An 18,654-nucleotide genomic window follows, 5' to 3' on the forward strand; every position below is an offset into this window, starting at 1 on the left:
CTGTCTTACCCTACAGGAAAATAGGGGGAGAAGGGGACAAGAGAGCAGGGGGATGATAGAGAGGAGGGCAGATTGGGAAAGGGGTAATCAGAAGAAATACTTCTGAGGAGGGCCAGGGTCAAAAGAAAGAATAGAATAAATGGGAGGGCAGGATAGGATTAAGGGAAATAGAGTTAGTTTTTCACAACATGTCTACTATGGAAGTGTTTTGCATAACTGCACATGTACAACCTATATTGAGTTGCTTGCCTTTTCAATGAGGGTGGGTGGGGAGGGAGGAAGAGAAAATTTGAAACTAAAGTTTTAAAAACATATGTTAAAAAATGTTTTCACATGCTACTGGGAAATAAGAAATACAGGCAATGGGGTATAGAAGTCTCTCCTGCCCTACAGGAAAATAGAAGGGGAAGGGGATAAGAGAAGGGGGGAGAAACAGAAGAGAGGACAGAGTAGGGGAAGGGATATTCAGAATGCATGCCATCTTGGGGTGGGGGGGGAGGGGTGAAATTTGAAACTCAAAAACTTGTGGAAGTGAATGGTGAAAACTAAATAAATAAATTTATATTAAAAAAAAGATTATGACAAAATACCTCAAACTAAAGAAGGGAAAAGTTGTTTTATTTATTTTTTACTGATGTTGTTTTATTTGTTTTTAATGGAAAAGAGTAGTGTTAGCAAGCCACTGGCCAGTATTTGAGGTCTCCCCTATTCTCAATAATTTTTAATTGCTTCCTTTTGACCCTAGGTCAAATATAATTAGGTACCAATAACCATGAAAAATGATTCCCAGCAATTGATCACAGAATTCAAATTTCTACTATTAGAAATTATAATTCTATGAAAAATATGGTAATTGATTCCACTGCCATGGAAATAAACAATGTTTTTTTTAAGTGAGTTTTTTTCCCTGTTACTATAACATTAAATAAGAAAAATATATTTCTTATTCAAGTTTACTATAGAGTAATTTTGAAAGGAAAATTAAAAAAAAATTAAACTACTGAACAATATACCTAAAAATAAGCCAACACTGGCAATGTGACAAAAATGTCAGTGTTATTTAAAATATTTTAACAGCATAGATTGAGCTGTCTTCTCTTTCTTTAACTCTTTATAATATTGGGAGGTAGCCAACAATCATTTAACACATGTAGGTGAATTTGCATGCTCACATTCTCACACAATGAACCAAGTATAGTTGGATGACCTGCAGTATTATCCAAAAACAGTAATGCTTTAAGCACAATATTGCTGTCCTTGCAATATTTTTCAATAGGTGAGCTAAAATAGTTTGAAAACCAGTCAACAACTAAAAGCTAAAGGCATTAGTCACCTACAGTTTCTTATTTGGCCACCAAAGAACCGTAAGCAATTGATGGTTTTAGACTCTCCAAGGTGAGAGAGATAAATAAGCATTGGTTTTAATTTAAAATTTTCTTCTCTATTACCTCCAAATAAAAGTGTTGTGTAATTCTTAGACACCTTTAAATCCATGTTGAATTGTTTTCTTCCTTAGAAATTTAAATTCCAGAAGGCATTTTTCCCTCAAAATAAGCCTGTTTCATAAAAAAAAAAAAATTGTGGATTTTGTATATGCCTTCTTTGATTTCTTTTTCCCAAAACATCAGGATATTTAGCTGCTTCACCCTCATCTACACTGGCTACCTCTCTGGTTTTTTGAACCAACCAACTCTTGCAGTAAAACATTTCTCCATTATCCACTTTATTTTTATTTTCTTTCACTGTGTAAGTGAACTTGAAGCATTTGCCTGAATGTCTGCTCTGTTACATAGGAGAAACTTCATTCTCCATGTCACTGAGAAAAGGCAGCAAGAGGTGGATGCAAATAATACCTGTTCCAGCAACTTCCACCTCCTGCTTTGTCTACCAGCTGGGTCTCCTACTTTCTTCAATGAAGAAAGTCTTTAGGTCTGAAACAGAGCAAGTTTCCCTCTAAAAGCAAGTCTTTCATCTGTCCCTGTGCCTGTCGATGTGAGAGAAGAGAAAGAGGAAAGTCAATGGGGAGTGGGACTCTCCTACCTAATCTCAAGCCTTTGGAGTTCAAAACAGAAATGAATGGGGTCTTCCCTTCTGACTGTGTTCTTTACATCTTAGGTTTCCTGCTGTTCATGTCTCCTTCATGACCTTCAACCTCCTCTAGGAGGAGTGGTGCAGTTGACTCAATTTTTAACACACTATACTCACATGTGGTCATACCTTGTATATCCCAGTGAATTTGAATCCTCATCATTCAAAGGTCATCATTCAAAGATTTCCCATTGACTAGAATGTTTGTATGTATTTGTTTGCTTGTTGTCACCTTCATTAGATTGTGAGCTTCTTGAGGGTAAGAACAATCTTTTGCCTCTTTTTGAATACCCAGAAATTAGAACAGTACCTGACAGAGTAGACACTTCATAAATGCTTACCGAATGACTTTTTGCTAAGAGGATATATTGCTGAATGCAGTCTTCAATCCATACAGCTAAAGGATGCTCCGTTTTTATCATTAAAGCACTTTCATTCCTTGTAGTTGTTTGTGAACAACAAAAAGCTGGTACAATTTTGCCTTTTTAAAAATTCTATCTGCATGTTTTATTATATTCTGTACGGTAGAGTAGAATATTGCTAGATTTTTTTTTCTTAGAAATACTATGTTTAGAAATACTATGATCACGTTCATACCATTCAATTATATTACATTTTTGTTTTAACGTAATAATCAAATTATTTTGTGCTGGCAGTTTTCCATGCAAAATATTCTTCCTTTTGTTTATTTTGTTAAAGATTCTTTTAAACAATTAACACAATTGTCTGTAATATGCTATCCAGCATTAGATCAAATACACACACAGCAATTGGTAAGTTTATGCCAATAATATAGTAATGTGTTAAAACCCTTGACCAGTTTACACTAATCACATTAATTGCATTTTGGTTCACATTAAATGTGATTTGGCATTATTTGATAATTCAATCTAAATCAAATTTTACATTATTCAAATTCACATTAATCTTGACTTAGCTGTGTAACTTTCTCTGGCATTTAAAACTCTTCATCAAGGTGACAGTGAGTAGAGTACCTATTTTAGAGTAAGCAGACAAATTCAAATGCAGCCTCAGACATTTACTAGCTGTGTGACCCTAGGCAAGTCACTTAATCTCTGTTTGCCTCAGTTTCCTCATCTATAAAGTATAACTAATAATAACACCTACCTCTCAGAGTTGTTGTTAGGATAAAATGAATTAATATTTGTCAAATAATTTGCAAACCTTAATGAACTACATAAATGCCAGCTACTGCTGCTGCTGTTGCTGTTGCTGTTATTATATTATGATACCAGATTCCTTCCTACATCTATATTTTTTAACCCATTACTCTCTTCCACGAACTATATAGTTACCCCTGCTGGCCTACTCTCTGACCTCCAAAATCATGTTTTATGTCTTTCCTCCGTGCTTTTGCAATAACTGTTCCCCATGTCTTTATTACTCTCCCTTTTGACCTCCACCTTTTGGAATTCGTGGTTTCCATCAAAGCTCAGCACAAACACTTTGTTCTTCAGAAGGCCTTCCCTGGCATCCTAACAATTGCTAATACCTTCCCATTCTATGTTATCTTGTGCCTGCTTTGAATGTTTCTTGTACATCTATATAAATCTACACGAAGACAGTGTCTTTTGGCCTTTATTAGAATGTAAACTTCTGGAAATGAAAAACTGTTTTTCTTTTGTCTTTTTATCCTCAGGGCTTAGCACAGAGCCTGACACATAATAGTCACTTGATAAATGCTTACTGATTGAATTCATGGGAAATGTACTTTATGTACATTTGTGTACATTTAGTCTATGAATACAAGGGGACAATGATCTCTAAAAGGCAGCATAGTTTCCTCTAAGAACAGGCATGTCATGTGAATCTTATAATCTTTTTTGATAGAGTTACTACTATCAGTGTTCAATATGCTTATCTCTCTCCTGAGCTAGTTTATCACCATCTGTCTTCTAAATGTCTTTATGATATCCCATAGGAATCTGAGATGTGGAATGTTTAAAATAATATTCATTATCTTCCCCTTATATTCACACATACTCTTAATTTCTTTCATTATGTCAAGGGTACCATATGGCTTCTAGTCAACCATATTCCCAATTTTAAAGTAATCCTCAATTGTTCATTCTTTTTCATTGTTCATTTCTCTTTCATGTATTGATTCAGTGGCCATGTCTTGTTGATTCTCTCACTGTGACGCCTCTCACATCTATCCCCTTCACTGAAATGAAATGACCATCACCCTATATTGGGACCTTATCACCTCTCCCATGGTCAATTGTAATGCCCTACTAATTAGTTTTAATTAGTTCAGTCTCTTTTTTTTCCCCTAATCCATTCTACACACAGAATAGGAGCATTTATTATGTGTACATATGCAACAAGCACTGTGGTAAGTGTTGGGAATATAAATAGAAACATAAGACAATTTCTCCTTTTAAAGAGCTTCCATTCTAACTAGGGGAAACAAATATAGGAGATTTCAGTTGCAGGGAATATTGAAAGGTACGATGATCCTTAAGGATTGGTGGTAGGAAAGATTGTAAGGACTATTGGTCTTCCATATTACCAGAAGACTCTTAGTTGGGAACTTCCATTTTTGTCCCACAACCAGGAATCTGAAGTGTCCTTGGTTCAAGACCAGGCTAGAAAGAGGAGACATGAGTGACATGTAGACAGGTGGAGGCCAAGACCAGGCCTTTGGGGGAAGGAGGCCTATACCTAGTCTGGTCAACTCTGCCCTCCATAACCTGGTATATGACTCTGGACTTGTAAGGTTGGTTCCAAATTGACATTCCTAAGGCATGAATTTGATGTGTCAGGTACCTGCTCAAGTAGCTTCCGTGGTTCAGTATTTCCTCAGGACAAAATATAGATGGTATTATTTAGCATTTAATATTCTTCACAATCTGGCTCTAACCTCTCTTTCCAGAATGATTTCACATTATTTTTCATATACTGTATGTGATTCCACTTCTTCTGTTTTTGCCTTTACATAAGATGCCTCTCATCCTGACATGCTGCCCTTCCTCAAATTCATCTCTGGGAAATCTTTGTCCCCTTCAAAGTTCATCTCGTACTTTGTACTTCCTTATCTTTATGTGTTGTATCCCCCAAATAAAACATTAACTTCTTGAGGGTATGGGTTGTTCTGCTTCTATTTCTGTGTCTAGAGTGTTTTGCACAGTATCTTACATGTAAATACTTTTAAAAATTCCTCATGATTTGAGATAAATTGAATGCTATAGACATAGTGTAGATAAATTCCAGTAAAGCACATGATGAATGATTTAGGACATCCCTGAGAGCAAGGTGAACAGAAGTAGACTAAGTGAGAGCAACGTTGGTTAGATTCTGAGGGTTTGAATGACTGAAGCTATAGATTAGACATTAATGACTCAATATACACTTACAAACATGTTTCTAATGGAGAGTCTTAGGGATATGTCCTTGACTCTATAATGTCTAACATTTTTATCAGTCATGCGGATGAAGGATAGATGATATGCTTATCAAGTAGAAGATGACAGCAGCTGTGAGAAATAAGTAACTCACTGGGTGACAGAATCTAAAAAGAGCTCAACAGGTTGGAATGACAGGTCAAATTAAGTAATTCATTTGATTGGAAAGAAATGCAAAACCCCTCATTTGGGTTAAAGAAGAAAACTTCACTAGTAGAGGAAGTAGGAGAGTTGACTGCATAACAATTTGTGTGAAAAGATCTGGGGGGTGAGAAAGAGATTAGTTCAATTTGAATCAATAAATTATAGCAGTCAAAAAATAATGAGAACTTAGGTTGTATTATGAGAGGCATACTGTTAAGATTAAGGTGAATTCATATGTTATAATCTGTCCTGGTCATATCAATCAATCAGTAATCATGTATTAGGCCTTTACTATGTTCTCGGTACTGTACTAGAATTGTGGTACACTAGAATATTGTGTGCAGTTCTGGGTGGTACAATTCATGAAGGGATTTGATAAAATGGAACTTGACCAGGAGCATGCATGCATTTTTGGTGAGTGAACTGGGTGTTGTGCTATATCAGTATTAATTGATGGAACTGGACTATTTTGACAGAAAAAAAGATGTAACTTAGGCTATGAGAGGCTTCTTCAAGTGTTTGAAAGACTGTCCGGTGTAAGAGATATAAAACCGTTATACTTGACCCCAGGGGATAAAATTAAGAAAAATGGTTGGAAGGTACAGAAACAAGATTTACACTTAATGCAAGGAAAACATTTCTCACTTCCCCAAAACTTCCTAAATTTGGATTAGTCGCCCTCAGAATGCACTGCTGAATGCCAATGCATTGAGCATTTGTAGCAAGGATTCTTAGATGTTCATTTACTTGTAAGTTAGACTCCACAATCTCTGATATTCCTTTAGCTCCATAAAATCAGATAATATCCTTGAACCTCAACTTCCTCATCTGTAAATAGGGATAATACCTATGCTATTCTCAGGTTTCTTATAAGGAAAGTACTTTGAAGTCTTAAACTGTAACATAACTGTGAGCTATTTTTCACTTATAATACGTCATACTTCCCTGATAGTCAACAAATCTTATTTGAAAACCAAAGATCACTTAGCAGGCAAAGCGAACATAATCATGAATTACAAAATTGGTAACTGGATTTTAGGCTTCACCAGATAAAAGTAAAACCATCACCATCAATATTTGTATAGCACTTTATGTTCATTTTACTTACATGATCACATTCGATACTGTTATGTAAGGTAGACAGATAAATATTATTATCCTCATTTTAAACCAGAGGAAACCAAGACTCAGACACTTGAAATAACTTACATGAAGGTCACAGAGCTAGTAAGAGGACAATCCAAATTTCAAACCTATGTCCTCTAACTCAAAAATACTAGTAACTTCAAGTATTCCTTATCTTTTTTTTTTCACTTTTTTGAGGGAGCAGGTGCAAGGGGTAGAGTACTGATTTTAGATTCAGGAAGACTTGAGTTTAGATCTAGTCTCAGACGCTTACTATTTGGAACCCTAGGAAAATTACAACTTCTGTTTACCTCAGTCTCTTACCTACAAAATCGGGAATTACAATAACATCTACCTCATAGGGTTGATATGAGGATCAAAAGAAATAACATTTGTGGACTGCACTTAGCATGGTGGCTGGAAAAGTATAGGGACTACAGTCATACCTCAGAGATATTGTACATTCAGTTCAGGTCACTGTAATAAAGCAAATATCAAAGTAAAGTGAGTCACACAATTTTTTGGTTTCCCACTGCATATAAAAGGGATTTGATAAAATAGAACTTGACCAGGAGCATGCATGCATTTTTGGTGAGTGAACTGGGTGTTGTGCTATATCAGTATTAATTGATGGAACTGGACTATTTTGACAGAAAAAAAGATGTAACTTATTATGTGAAAAATTAGTGCACATACCTTAATTTAAAAAATACTTTATTACTAAAAAAAAAGGTTATCATCAGAGACTTTGGTGAATAGAAATCTTTTTTGCTGATGGAGGGTATTGCCTCAATCTTGGTGGTTGCTGACTGATTAGGGTGATGACTGCTGAAGGTTAGCTTGACTACAGCAATTTCTTAACATCAGACAACAATAAAGTTATCCACATAGATTGACTCTTCTTTTCACTTGAACACTTGGAGCCCATTGTAGGGTTATTAATTGGCCTAATTTCAAAATTGTTGTATCTCAGGGAATAGAGAAATCTGAGGAGAGGGAGAGAGATGGAGGTGGGAGATGTTGATAGAACAGTCAGAACACATACAACATTTATCAATTAAGTGTGTTATTTTATGTGGGCATGATTCATGGTGCCCCCAAACAATTACAATAGTAACACCAAAGATCACTGATCATAGATCACCATAACAAATATTATTATAATAATGAAAAAGTGTGGAGTATTGTGAAAATTACAAAAATGTGATAGAGACATAATGTAAGCTTCTGCTGTTGGGAAAATGGCATCAGTATACTTGCTTTACTGCAGGGTTGCCACAAACTTTCAATTTGTAAAACAAAACAAAGCAATACAGTATCTGCAAAGTGCAATAAAGTGAAGCAAAATAAAGTCTGCCTGTATATAAATGCTTATTTCCTTGCTTTCTCCCCAACTCTATCATGGTGGCCCCTTCAAGAAGTTATTTTGATAGCCTCACGGAGGTATTATGAAAGTTAAAAGAGGTAATGAATGAGAAATCATTTTGAGAAGTTTAACACCCTATATAAACATGGGTGTTGTTGTAATGGTTTTTACATTTTTAATATTATCATTGTTTTCTTGGTCCCAAATGTCAGGAGAGTCTGCTAACATGTGAATGTATGAAAAAATGAATAAAAAAATATGTATTAGGTGCTTACTATGTGCAAAGCACTGGGAATACAAGCAGAAAAACAAGACAGTACTTGCTTTCAGGGTTCTCACATTCTAGTGGGGGAAAATATAGGAAGTTTCAGGTGCAAGTGAGATAGAAAGATCTGTGGTTCTTAGGGTGCAGCAGCAAAGTGTATAGTAATTCATCACTTTTAATGTTATTTCCAAAACCATTATCTGTTTCTGATGTTGAACCATTTGATTCTCCTAAGGACCTTTCTTTTCTACATCTTCGGTTGCAATGGCTGCAGAGCAGAAGCTGTTACCACATCTTATTTATACAAAGGTTGCTATCCTGGATGAAGATTGTGGGGGCCAGGCTGGTTGAAGTTTTGATGGTCTGAGGTAGAAGCGGTAGAGATTTTGCCGTCAAACTCAGTAGTTTAGTGACAATATCTAGTATTACTCAATATATAATTTTGATGGCAATCATGTTTGACTTGTATTTCTTATTCTTTCTTGGATCTTTCTGCTTCATTTAGATGCATATTTGTTGTCAAAAGAAAATCATGTTCATATCACTTTGAAGTTAAACTTAACCAGGCCTCTGCATTATGTTTGCATAGTACTAATTGGAGCAATTATTTATAACAAGGATTAATATGGGAGAACAGAAGAATATGATTCTCTGTTACAAACCAATTAGCCTATTTCTCTTCCCTTCCTTGGACCAAATTTTGTGAATTAGATGCTCTTGGTTTTTAGTAACTCCCATTTTCCCCTTAAAATAACAATAATTTTGAAAAGGATTGTACTTAGTATTGAAAGCAGTAACCCATTTTCCACTTTGATGATCAATCATCTTTCCTCTTGGGTGACAAAGAGTAAGTGGGTTTCCTTAATTGCAATATGTCAACACACCTGAAGTAGAGGCTGCATATTGCCTGCCTTCTGCCAGTAATGATCACTGAAATTAAAAGTGGAAAAGGCCCAAACCATCGATAATCATTTCATCTATCCACCTGCTAAAACAGCCCATTCTAGAGGCCAAATCTGCATTTAGATGATGCCAAAACAACCTGTCAATTCAGTGAAATAACAATCTGCTAAATCAGATGTTTGGAATCATGTAAACAAACATCTGGTTGACTAAATTTTTTGCATTTCACCTTGTTGTCTGGGTGACACAGGCTGGAGTTTTATCTGTGTGATGAAGTTCAAAGGAAAAGTAAAAAAAAAATCAATCAAATGTTGTTTGATCTCCAAATACATGAATGATCTGACTAATCATAATCATACTGACAAAATAAGCAGATGATCTACTATGGTTGCTGATTTATTTTATTTAATTTTTGGTGAAGAAATCAGGATTAAGTGACTTTCCCAGGGTCAAACAGCTTGGAAGTGTCAAGTGTTTGAGGCTGGATTTGAACTCAGGTCCTCCTGACTCCAAGGCCAGAGCTCTATCCACTGTGCCACTTAGCTGTCCCAGTGATTTTTTTAATTGGAATTCTAGCCATCCTGAAGTCATAGACAAATTCTAGGGTCTACCCCAATCTGCAAAGGACCTGACAGAAAAAAAAAAGTAATATGGTTCCCTTTATCAGTGTTTCACAGCTTAATGCAATTAAAATTAACATTAGGAAAAGAGTTTTTTAATTCATCTGAACCCTATTTCCTCACTTTATTTTCATTCTGTTAAGATCTGACTTGGACATTTTCTTCCATGGTGTCGAGACCTTTTAATGGTCTATATGTCATCTCTTTTAGATTTCATAAGATTATCCATTTAAAGCTAGAAGGAATCATAGAAACAATCTAGTCCAATCCCCTCATTTTATATAAGAGGAAATGAGGGCCCAGAGGAGCTTGAATTACTTATCCAAAATTAAGATTCAGGTCCCCGAGCCCAATTCCAGCACTGATTTCACTATACTACACTGCCTCTCTTCACCTCGGTTCTATGACAAAGGAAACTTTATCTTTTTTGGCTTTGATGTTGCATGTGTGTGTGTGTGTGTGTGTGTGTGTGTGTGTGTGTGTGTGTGTACGCATATATAGGTATGTATGTATGTATGTATGTATGTATGTATGTATGTATGTATGTATACCTATATATATACACACACCCACATATATGTATGTGTGTCTGTGTGTATATGCATGTGCATGTACGTATTTATGTATGTATATATACACACAGGTGTGTGTCCAGACTGCTTTGATCCATGACTCACCAATAACTAATAAGGAGGATTTTGTCTGGAAATTTTTCCTTTCTGAAAAGATACATGAATCTTCCCTTCCACCGATATCGCAATTGGCCACTCTCACCCATCTTCTACCATATACTCCTCCAAAAAAGTCAGAAAAAAAATTTTGGACGATGAGAAATGAGAGGTGATGAAAAGGAGATAACTGATCCCATAACTTGGCTAATGAAGGGGGAATATAATCATGATCAATGACCAGCTTAAAATAGTGTGTGTGTGGGGGGTGAAGCACAAGGGAACACTCTTAAGCTTGTTGCAGAAAGTAAGTTTTGGACAAATGAGATGATATTAAGACAAACTTTCCATAAGTATTCCTAGATAGTATAAAGCAATGTGCTCCCAATGGAAACTTCATCATTAGAAGATAAAGTTAATTCATCATTTGAGACAACATAAATTTTGTTGGATAAACCATGAGCTGGCATATTGATAGGAATCACCATCTTACCCTATGCATGATTGAATGAAGTTTTGGGAATCTTCTCTATTTACAAAACAATGTCCTTTCTTTAACTTAATACAGCTAGTTTTTCAATTCAATTTGTTTTCCCCTGTGAATTAGTATAGGAATAGATTAGATTCATGGCAAGTCAAGGATGTTTGGGAGACATCTTCAATTTTTTTTTTTTTTGATTTTGTAATTTCCTTTGAAATGCAATCCTCTCATTATCACCCAACATATCTTTTTCTGACATAACCTGTCAGAAACAGAACATTGCAGTGGATGGACCAGGGTATAAGGCTTCATGTGGCAATTTTTTTTTTGTTATATTCTTTTCTTGAACTAGATTCCTATAACACAGGACTAAGAGGCAAAGTCTATTCCAAGCTGTGTCCAGCAGATACTTAAGAACACTTGTTCCTTCAGTTCAAGGGAACTATGTCATGTCTTGCATAGAATGCATAACATTTTATCAGGGAGATATAAGTTCAAATCCTCCCAAAACAATTACTGGTTGTGTGACTCTCTGCAAGCCACTTTAACTCTTTCAGTCTCAATGTCTTCCTACATAAAATGGGGATAATAATAGCATATGTTTCCAGGGTTGTTATTAAGATCAAATGAGGTAATATAGATCATGTATTTTGCAAACTTTAAACACATAAGTGAATATTAGCTGTTATTATCCATTCAAAAGAACCAATTGTCCATTTATCTTCATGAAGAAAGAGAAATAGAATAAGTAAATTTATCTTTTTCCTGTGGTGTTTTGGTGTTGTATAGACACAACCTTAAATATGTTTACCTGTTACACACACACACACACACACACACACACACACATATATACATACATATGCATGCATACATATATACATGTATGTATGTACATATGTATATATAAATATGATAAATATATTTCAAATTGAGTTGATTAAATACAAAGCCTCTCTCATTCCTTTTTTTTTTAAGGCAATTGTGGTTAAGTGACTCGCCCAAGGTCACACAGCTAGTAAGTGTCAAGTGTTGGGTCTGAGGCTGGATTTGAACTCTGGTCCTCCTGATTTCAGGGCCAGTGCTCTATCCACTGCGCCACCTAGCTGCCCCAGCCTCTCTCATTTCTAAAAGCTCTGTTTGGTTTGGTGCTACATTTGAAGTCAAGACTCATGAATGAAAGAGCTATCCATTAAGAGCTCGTGACATCTATTGATTTTTTAAGAGGTGAGAGGAAGAATGTCTACGCATGCTCACACCTATCGAATCTGTCTCTCTAGTCTATCACATCTTGGTGATCACCATAGCCCTCCTCAGACTGAAATGAATTAAATGCAGAAACAGTAAGTAGGAGTAAATTCACTCCATGGCTGTCTGCACCTATAGAGGGTGTGATTTAACTGTGATGCCTGATTGCTTTTCAAAGGGGCATCTCACTTAGCAGAAAAAAAAATGGAATAGATAGCAAGCCAGAGGTCTAAGGCAGTGTGTCAATGTACTTCATAGAGCCAAGAAACCTATAAAACAAAACCATAAAAATGAAGGAAAAAAAAAACACTGACAGCTAAGAGAAATGGATTGCATCAAGCAACATTCTTTCTGCATGATTCAATGCCCTTCCTTCCAAAATATATATTCTTTCTGGAACATAAAAGACTCATGTAAAGGCTCATAGTGTTTCCAATTCAGTGTTTTGTTTTTATTTTTGCTTTTTGGCTAGGTTTTATGTTTTTCCCCCATTGGTGTTTAACATATGTTCTGTAGAGAAACAGCCAATGTAACTTTAATAAAATACATTGGAAATTGTAGAAAGCACATTTATTTTAGACTGATGATGAGTAATTCTTGGTGATGGCCAAAGTGTCCAGTCTAATAGGTTTGGAGCCCATCTAACCGATGACAAAAAGTGGTTTCATAAGTTGTACATACTTTTTAGCTCTCTTAACTTCCACAGTGTACTGATGATAAGGGTGAAACCATAGGTTAAGTGAAAAAGAGAAATTAAGGTAAGTGTAAAACAACTTAATGTCTTGTTTCTGGATAATGGGTGGAATACCCATTCACAATGGCAATTGCTTCAAAAGCCCCATGAAGACACTGACCAAGTTTGAGAGTAAATCAGTTCTGGAATATGGCTGATTTTAGTATTAATGTTTTTTCTTATTTAGAATCATTATTTTATAAGATTGCAGGATTTAGAAGGGGAGACCAAAAGGTCAGAGGTAATATGGTCAAACCCCCTTACTTTATAGGAAACTGAGGTCTAGAGAGTTGACTGATTTATCCAGAGTCACGCAAATCGGATCAGAATTTTTTGAATAAGGAAGAAATTAAAGCTCTCTCTGGTGGTGGAAATTCAATCAAACAATCGTGCTCTGACTTTCAAACTGATGGGCCATGTTTTGTCTGGGTTATAGTTTTATTTCTGTTGATACTAAGAAGATAGATCACTACTGAGGTTCAATCAAAAGTTACAGCTGAAACTATTCTATAACAATTATTAACTATTCCTTAATTAAGAGCAAGAGTCCCTCATGTAGGAGATACTTGTTAGTCTTTTATTTTCCCACTTATCAATATGATTGCCTCTTTGTTTTCTCTCTCTCTGTCTGTCTGTCTGTCTCTCTCTCTCTCTCTCTCTCTTCCATATATATATATATATATATATATATATATATATATATATATATATATATATGTATGTATGTATATATATATGTCATACTTTTCTTCTCCTTTCATTTTTTTTTTTGCCAAATGTCATCTCTTGTGCAGAAATCAGTCATTATGATGTGTATAAAACTCTGTTTCCCAACTCTTTTTCCATATTTCCTTTTTCTTTCTCTCAACCAGATCTAAATTGTACTGATTGTCATAAAGACCCTTTGTTGGCAATCAGAACTAAAACCATTTCTGATCTAGGCAATTACATTTGCTGTATATAAAACCTCCTGAAATTTTTAAATTGAGGACATTCCTTTGGTTCATATCTTCACCTCACATTGTTATTATCCTAATCAAGTTGGCCACTTTGGGTAGTATGGAAAGTGATTCATCTTTGTATATCCTACACATCAAAAAAATAAACAAATCACATTCCTAGAATCTCCTTAACAACAAACTACTGAACTTTTTAAAAGTGAAACTTCTATAACAGCTCTCATTCTCATAGATTATTTTTCTTGGTTAGAAGAGACCTAAAGGGCTTTAGTATAACATTAATATAGTTACCTTTAATATAGCTATCTTTGAAAAATAATAGAAAGGAACTCTGATGCCACTTGCCCTAAGAACGAGAAACTAGATGTTTTACTGAATGTTTTACTTGTTGCAATTCACTTTTACCAAGCAGTATTGAATGAATCATCCTATTACCACACATTTCATTGTAATATTGAGGACAAAAATATATATGCAGCAGATGCCCAAAGGCCCAGAACTTAGAGAAATTAGGTGGAATGTAAGGTAATTCACTGAGGGCAGAGGATAATTTGAATAAAATGAAAAATATGTTGCACCAGACTTAGGACTAACTGTATAATGAAAGCCACTATGGTTATATGTCCACATTGCAAAAGTTAGGAGAATTATAGACATTATTTCAATAAATCATGTTTTAAGCACAAGCCATATATGTGTGTATACATACATGCATGTGTGTCTGTGTTTATACATACATATTTCTATATATGTGCGTGTTATGCATATATCTATCATGTGTATATACATACATATGCATATGCATGTGTGTATATATACACATAAATACACACACATATATATCAGGGACAGCTTTATTAAAGGTATCTATATTAATGTTCTTCTATAGCCCCTTAGGTCTTTCCTAACCAAGAAAAGTAATCAATGAGAAGGACAGTCATTCATAGAAATTTCACAAAATGATTATTTCATTGATGTGTATATATACTGATATATCTATATCTATATATAGGTGAGTGGATATGGGTACGTATGGATGGGTGAGTGTACTTCTGTCTGGAACTGCTAGGCGGCACAGTGGATAGAGTGTTGTTCCTGGAGTCAGGAAGAGCTGACCTGAGTTCAAATCTAACCTCAGATACTACTTTTGTGGCTCTGGGCAAGTCACTTAACCCCATTTGCTTCAGTTTCCTCATCTGTAAAATGAGTTGGAGAAGAAAATGGTAAAATCCTCCAGTACATTTGCCAAGAAACTGTCAAATAGGGTTACAAAGATTCAGAAATGACTGAAAACAACTAAACAACAGAGACAACAAAATACTTTTGTCTACATAAAGCAGCTGATTTGAAAGTGACATGTTTAGTCAATTGTCCTTTTGCTTTTTATAATACCAGATAATTGATTTAATTAACTTTCACTGAAATTACTTTAACACCAGATGATAAAGACTAATAAAATTATGTGGTTTACAATCATTTGGAATTGAGTTGACATGGAATGTGTTCAGACCCAATATTTCTTATAGATTGGCCAATATAGATAGCTGGGTTGTGGGATGAAGGGGTAGAAACAGCAGAGAAAAGGCACTTAGTTAATTGTCAATGAAGTCTGGCATGACTAATGCAGATATCATGGTATAGGGCAGAGGTGTCAAACTCAAATAGAAATGTGGGCCACTAAACTGGACATACTGATCTCTGAAAGAACACATAATGGCTGAGAAAACTACATATTAACATTCTTTATGGTCTATAGTATTTTTCTTTATTTGGTTAAGTATTTTCCAATTAAATCTTAATGTGGCTTGAATTGCATTTCGTAATGGAGAATGTTGTGGGTAATCGGCTGATAGTAAATATAGTTCTAGGCCTGGAGTAAGTAAAAAAAAAAAAAATGGACTCAATTTATACCTCTGATATTAATTACCTGTGTAAGGATAGACAAGCAAGCCACTTAATATACTCAATGTTAGTTGCTTTATTTACAAATTGGGAATAATTATATATACAGTTTTCTACCACACAGAACTGTTTTGAGGCTCAAACAAGATGATGTGTGCTTTATGTCTTGCAATAGTAAAATGTAGTCCAAATCCCAAAGCTTATTAGTATGGGACTCTCCTTTTGTTGATCAATGCCTTGTACCTAGTGAGAGGTGGAACAGAATTGGTAAGACTATGAACGACAGTTTTAGTTCTATGATATCAAATGACACTATTTAAAGTTGGGCTAGAGCTTAACAAATAGTTTAATATTTTATCCAGTTAATTCATCAAGATAAATTAAAAATATAAATATTTAATTTCATTAATTAAACTTCAAGTAAGGTACTTCCAAATCATTTTTTTAAATTTATTTGTTTGTTTCTTTGCTTGTTTGATTTTTTGAGATTTGCTATAGACTCCATACTAGCTAGACCTGTTACTTTACTTAGATTATTTGAGTAGTAATGATTTTTTATAGTCAGCCCAATCAGAAAACTTGAGCTGCTTGACTGTACTAACTCCTTTCCATCTTTACTTTTATGAAAAGGTGAACTGGACAAACATTTGAGGAAAAACAATTGTGCTCTTTTCCTAGAAGAAACAAAGTTGTTTATGAACTCATCAATTTATTATGGCAAGGCACCATCCAGTCCAAACTCTTTATTTTATAGATAAAGCAATTGAAGTCCAGGAAAGCTAATGAACTTGTCCAAGTTTGTCCAAATAGCAATTTGAGAAGTCAGATTTTGAAATCAGGTGCTACAGGGTTCCTTCCTATTAATATGGTTGGTCTACTGCTAGGCCTACTGAATATTCCTGTCTCACCCCCTCTTTAAATATGTATATTTAGTAATGAATATTATGTTTCTCTTGAAAGGAGTTCTCATAATGCAGTTGTGTATTCAGAGGAAAGTTAATTCCTTTAGAAGACTTAAGAGAGATAAGAAAAACTCCCTGCTTAGTCTCTATAGGTTGGCTGACCTTTTGCTCAACATGAAATCAAACAAATTCTCACTTCCCTTGAGCATAATTTTCAGAACAGTTGTTATCTGCATTGGTAGAGGGAGTTTCCCCAATGGGAGTAGCCTATACCAATGAAATCATGGGTTTATGCATACATGGATGGAGTATATATGATCCATGTGTGTATACATATGTATACATGTGTATACATGTGAATATATATGTTTATATGTGCACAACAGCAAACTCTGTATAGTTACTAGATTAATCTCTGACAGCAGGCTTCTGACATGTACTAGCTCCATGACTAATCCAGAATATAAGTGGAAGAGGTGCCAATCTGTATTTATCAAGAGAGTTTATTCACTGGAAGTTCTTAGAATGAAATCACATTTCCTGTCCTTATCCAGTCCATATCTCCTGTATATGTATATTGTTGTTCAGTCAATTATCAGTAGTGTCTTACTCTTCATGACCCCATTTAGCCTTTTTTTGGAATTGTTTTCCATTTCCTTCGTCAGCTCATTTTATGGATGAGGAAACTGAAGCAAACAGCGTTAGGTGACTTGCCCAGGGTCACACAGCTAGTGTCTGAAGCCAAATTTGAATTCAGGGAGAAGAGTCTTACTGACTCCAGGTCCTGCACTCTGGCACACTGTGCCAGCTATCCATATACACAGGTACCATATTGCAGTTGTATGACCATGGGCAAGTCACTTAACCCTCTTTGTTTCAGTTTCCTCATCTGTAAAGTAAACTGGAGAAGGAAATGGCAAACTACTTCAGTATCTCTGCCAAGAAAACCCCCAATGGGGTCATGAAGAATTGGATATGACTGAAATAATTAACAATAATAACAATGAGTGAGAAATAGCAGTAGTTCTTCAGATCAGATCAGCATTGTATAGAGGGGGTATTTGTTCTGTGTCTTGAAAGAAATAAGGAACTCAAAGCAGAAGTGAACAGGGAAGGTACATCAGAAATGGAAGTTGACCTGTGAAAAGTCACAGGAGATGAGAGATGAGAGGACTGTATGTCAGGGTTATTGGTGGGTAGCATTAGATATATTAGGTATATATGAAGTATTGGTTAGTTTTGCTAAGCTACTTTATTTTTTCTTATTCTTTGCCATAAGGGATGGCACTATGGATAGGAAAGAATAATATAGATGTAGCAATAGATGTATATGTAGATGTAAATGTAAACATAAATAGAAATAAAGTTTATTCAAGAACACAAAAAATTTTAAAAAATTAAAATAGAAACAATAATATGGCACTGAAAAGAAAACAGGCAAACTGTAACAACATTCAGTGCAGAAGGTAAGAGCAAAAAAAATTGTATTTTCCTGAAAACCAACAATCATTCTTCACAGACTAAGGAGGTCACCAAATACAGAAACCCTGAAAATGGGTAAATAGTTGGTCATTGGTATGTACTTGTTTCTTTTGTCTTTTCCAGTTCAATGAGATAAGGCCTATTCCAGAGAAAAGAGAAAGGGATTACACATTTTGTTTGTACAAGTACCAACAGATCCTGTTTTATCATTCTGAAATAATATAATTCTGAAAACCGTTGACATAAAGAGCAACTTGACTCTTGTTGTGGAAGTTACCCAGGTATTGTGGATATTGTCGTTACTTAATCGGTTTAGTTGTTATTGTTTTAATCAGTTCTCTCA

Source organism: Phascolarctos cinereus, unplaced genomic scaffold (assembly GCF_003287225.1).
Source record: "Phascolarctos cinereus isolate Bilbo 61053 unplaced genomic scaffold, phaCin_HiC Scaffold_2;HRSCAF=192, whole genome shotgun sequence".
Taxonomy (NCBI): domain Eukaryota; kingdom Metazoa; phylum Chordata; class Mammalia; order Diprotodontia; family Phascolarctidae; genus Phascolarctos; species Phascolarctos cinereus.